The following is a 5,000-nucleotide window of genomic DNA, read 5'->3' as shown; positions in this document are numbered from 1 at the left end:
GTCGTCAAGACCTGGGGCCGCAGTGGTGAGGTGTTCCATCCTGTCTCCTGCGTGGTTCTGGGACTACAGCTGAGCAGATAGTCCTATCGGTTATCAGGGTTTTCCACACTGCGATTTTTCTACCCATGTGTTTGTGAGTGTGCAGTTTAAGGTTACTCCAACCTAATTAATGTAGTAAAACTGTAATACATTGGGGCATGCATTTCTGCTTTATGGCTTTTAGATCTGTTTGGAATTTGGTTCATTCCCCAGAAGAAGCTTAGACCACAAGACTCACCTGGGACATCAATCCTATATCCTTTTTTACACTATTGGTACTTTTGTCGTGTTGTCAAACACTCCTTATTGTTTGGACTAAAAATTTTGGTACATCTTTTAGCGCTGTTTTTTCCCCTTTTTGTTGATATATATATATCATGTGTTTTTTTGCACTAGCCTTGTTACATAGTTTGATCAAATTTTTCAGTAAATACTTTGTTCAGACACTTTTGTCTCCCTGAAATGTTTTGGTTTATTCTGCTGTTTTGAGTGCTGGGAACTCCCTTTCTCTTTTTGTTATTAATATTTAGGGAAATAGGGTCCCTTATTGTTCCCGTTGCACCTCCCCATTGGCATTTTTTTATTGCCAAACACATACTAGTAGAGTTGTGCTGTCTGTATCATCTACTATTTGCAGGAATACATGATTCCAGGGCTGCAGTGTTCAGTTTACCATGCAAAATAAATGATCTTGCAACAATATTTTTCTAAATTGTAGAAGAAAAATCTGCTGGAGGATTTGATAGCAAAGAACATAATTAGCATGGAAAAATGGATGCCTTACAACGCATTACTGGCAGCAAGTAGATTTAGATAGGCGTACGCACAATTTGTCGTCATCGGGAGAAATCAAGAGTTTGAAAAACAAGAGAAAGAAACATAAAAAAAAACCTGCATTCATGGGTAGGAGGATAAGCGGCTTTAAGCATTTTTATTTTCAAGACCAAAGCACAGGATGATGACCCTGAGTGTGAGGCCAAAATCTCATTAAGGACTCAGAGTGTTGATCCTACACCTTCTTTCTGGCCGATAATGTCGGGTGTGTGATTTACAGCTCCAGAAAATGTGTTTTGCCCCCTGCTCCTCCCAACATTATCAAATGATCAGCTCCAGTCTGGGGAATGAGAAGAGATGAGGAGTTAGACATGTATGTATGTCTTTATTTATATAGCACCAACAGTGTACTTAGTATATTACAAAAGAGACAAAACAGAACAGGGAATTATAATGCAATAAGTGCAAAAAAAAACCTAAATCAGACAACAGGAAAGGACATGCCTGCCCCGGAGAGCTTACAATCTAAGTGGTATTTTGGGAGACTTACAGAGACAGCAGGTGAGGGAATAAGTGCAGTAGATGGCAGTGCTTGGCCACAATGATTAGTAGGAGAGACTGTGGGTGGGGACATTAGCCATGAGTCTAGGCTGTTGAAATGCTTCATTTAAGAGATGAGTTTTAAGGCAAGGGCGCCAAACTGGGGGGTGCACCCGAGATTTTTATGGGGGTGCCCAGCTCTTACAGAGGCAGGGCAAAAAGTTTGCGCACCTCTGTTTTAAGGTTTGACTTAAAGGTGGGGCGAGAACGTTCATGGCGTATATGGAGTTTGAGGGAGTTCCCCAGGTAAGGGGTGTTATGGGAGACCAGGTGTCTTTGTTGGGATCAAGTACTAGACCGGACACAGAGATCAAATAAACGGGTGTTAATTTCGTCCGGAGCCAACAGACACAGCACCTAACAGAGTTATACTCACTCCACACAGAATACAGGGGGAATCCTAGCAGTCCTAGGTGCCCAATGCCACCAAAATGGCTTACCTTGGACAGCTTCTACTCCTGTAGGGGATCGGGAACTCAAAGCAGCGCTGACTGCAAATTGCAGTAGAGCAACTTTAAATCTCCCGCTTGGAATAGAAGGCAGCCTCGGTTTCGGGTGTCTCTGGCACAACCACAGAGTACATCATTTAATCCATCTATACGCCAGTCCAGGAATGATCTGTAGAACTGAGATCGGCCGCCCCTTTTCTAGAATCCCGTCTCCATAGGAAATCATGGAGAATGGGTGGCGACAAATCACAGCGTGGATGCTGCATATGGGACCAATCACAGCACAAGGGCTCATCTGTGTTGGCCAATCGGGGCTGGGGGTGTGACGGGGAGGGCGTGGTAAGGAGGCCGGGAATTATAAACCAGCCAATGAGAACATGTCCTACCTGCCCATGTTCTCAATGCTGACTTGCTATCTCTTGATGAGATAGGCGCCTTTCTGTCTGGAACAGACAATGGCTCCCAGATAGGAGGCCAGCCCATCCCCACTCTACTTTGTTCTCAAACCCCTTGTGAAACCAGCTAAACCCAGATCATTGGGCTTGCAGGCAGGATAAATGTATTACCAGCCCAGCATGCCCAGGGAACAAAGAGGTACACAGTTTCACTTAAACGCAAAACATTTTAGATAGAATAAAGGGTTTTATATACACTATTAGAAACATTTGGCACGATGAGGCACAGAAGGATGGAGTTACAGCAAAATCCTGTACATCCATTAAGACGGATAGGGGCAATGGTTGGGCTTAACCTTTATTATAAGAGCGTCATTGCCCCCACCGTCACAAGGGGCAGTAAGGGAAAAAGGTTTAAAAGCGAGATAGAGCAGTGGAAAGGAGACAGTTATGGGTAGAGTGCAGGAGACGAGCAGCGACATAACTAAAGATCAACCCTGATATATAGGGAGGACCAGACACATGGGGAGCCCTGAAGGCAAGGAGGAGAATGTTGTACAGTAGATGAAAAGAAATGTTATGTGAATCCAGGAGAGGGATTTAAGGAGGGGATGCACAGAGAGCGTTTTGGGAGAAAGTGAAATTATTCTAGCAGACATCTCCTCCTTCCTACAGAAGTGTTAAACCCAGTGCTTGTAATATTTAATTACTAGAAGAGAGTCATGCCTAGGTTGCAACCTATTACTTTTATGACTGTCATATGTGTAAGAAGTTAAAACTAGGCAGTTTTCACCTTATTTAAGGACAAGCAGTTTTACATTGTTTTTTTGATATTGTAACATGAGGTTTAGGGTCAATGCTACTGCTTTTATCATTCCCTTACCTTGGCCCTTTTCCAAACTGGCCTTTCTACACTGACCAGTCTTTATGAAAAAACACTGAGGGGCTTATGCAGAGAGGTACTGCTTAAATTCGCCACAGGATTGGAATTTATTGTTGTGGTATGCAGGGAACTCCGGTAGCGCGGTGTACAGGAAATGGCTAATTAGGCGAGTTTCACTTGCCGTGAAACTCGCCATTCTGAGCCGCGCGGTATTAGCCCACAATACAGCCAACTTTAGTTGGCGTGCAAAATTTCCACTAAACGCGCCATTTAGTAGCTCCGATTGGCGCGTTCATGCGCATCGGAGCTACTGGAATCTTGCGTTATTTCACAGTGGCGAGATCATGCTTCTCGCCACACGTCTGGCGAATTTGAATAGCCCCAGCAAATTCTCGCCACTATCTCTTTCAATGCAGACATTTTTGGCGCAAACCTGCCGATTTTTACCTTAACGTGCCTCTCTGCATAAGCCCCTGAATGTTTTCAGTGTTCCAAAATTAATTAAAAAGTATTTGTAATTGTCAGATTTTTGGGTGTCACCAATTACCTGAATTAACGCCATGAAGTTAATAACTGCCGATTCACTGGATAAACCATTTACCAGTTTTGATAACAATCACATTTTTCCCATTATACCATTCACGACACTGTATACAGAATTTACAGCACCACAAACCTGTAGCAACCTGTCTCATACCTCTGAAATCAGGAAATCTGTTTTTTAAGTCATTAAAGGCATTAAAAACGACCTTTACCTACATGCAGCTTAATCCATTAATAACACGTTGTGTGAAGCAGAGATAATGGGGCTTTTCCACGGAGAGATTAAAGGATTGGAAGAGGAAACACAGAGCTGATGAATTCTGCAGAAGGAAAGGGAGGCATAAAAGAAAAAGTTTCTATTATTATTATTATTATTATTATCATCAGCAGGAAAAAAAAAACAGGTAACATGCAGTGTTTTCCTAACTAAATAATTGATATTCATAAAATGTTAAATGTTTAACCCTTCCAAGGCCTTAATGGTGCTGATCATTAGGGAGAGGAGATTACGCCAATCTGAGGGAAATTTTCTGTTGCTAAAACAGAATGGAGAAATAATGTTGCACAGAATTTGCTAAATTCCATTATTTTATATGTTATTATATGTATTCAAACGCACAACCCCAGCAAGCTTGGGACCACATAGTATCTACACACATTAATAGTTATTCAACACCCTCTTACATTTCTACATCTACCCACACCATTGGTATACACTCCTACACACACTTTTTTAAAGCGCTGTATACACTGTGGGCGCTTTATAAATGTATATTTGCATATATATACACAAATACATGCACACTCTTACATCATTAACATTCAGGGACCATTTAAAAAGTCATAAATGACATACTACATAGGGGGGAGGGATAGGTTTCAGTAACAGATAACATTCCAAGATGCACTGTTTTTAAATTAAACCCTTGCTTGCTTTATTCATTGTTACATCGCCAGAAGAAGAGATCAGTGTATTTGGAAAGCTCGCACAAATAAAAGCATTTCGTTAGCCACAGAACGGTATGGTCTATTCATTTTTGATTATTAAGCTCGGCTAACATGGTACAGATACCTCTACATCTATATATATTTATATCGCAACTGTAAATATTCCTGTATATTCATTTGCATGTCTTAGACAGGTCTGCAACCCTGTATTTCACCATTATCACCCAGCAAACAGCACTTCCACTGCAGCAAGGGATTCTGGGAAATGACATGCAAATGAGCACACAGTGCCACTTTTTATCTCATGCTCACATTACATGAGCAACCCTTAGTCAATGCATGCTGCTTTAAACACAGCTTTTAAGCAAG

The sequence above is a fragment of the Ascaphus truei genome, chromosome 6, assembly GCF_040206685.1.
Source record: "Ascaphus truei isolate aAscTru1 chromosome 6, aAscTru1.hap1, whole genome shotgun sequence".
In the NCBI taxonomy this organism is placed as follows: domain Eukaryota; kingdom Metazoa; phylum Chordata; class Amphibia; order Anura; family Ascaphidae; genus Ascaphus; species Ascaphus truei.
Note: the sequence above shows the minus strand (reverse complement) of the source record.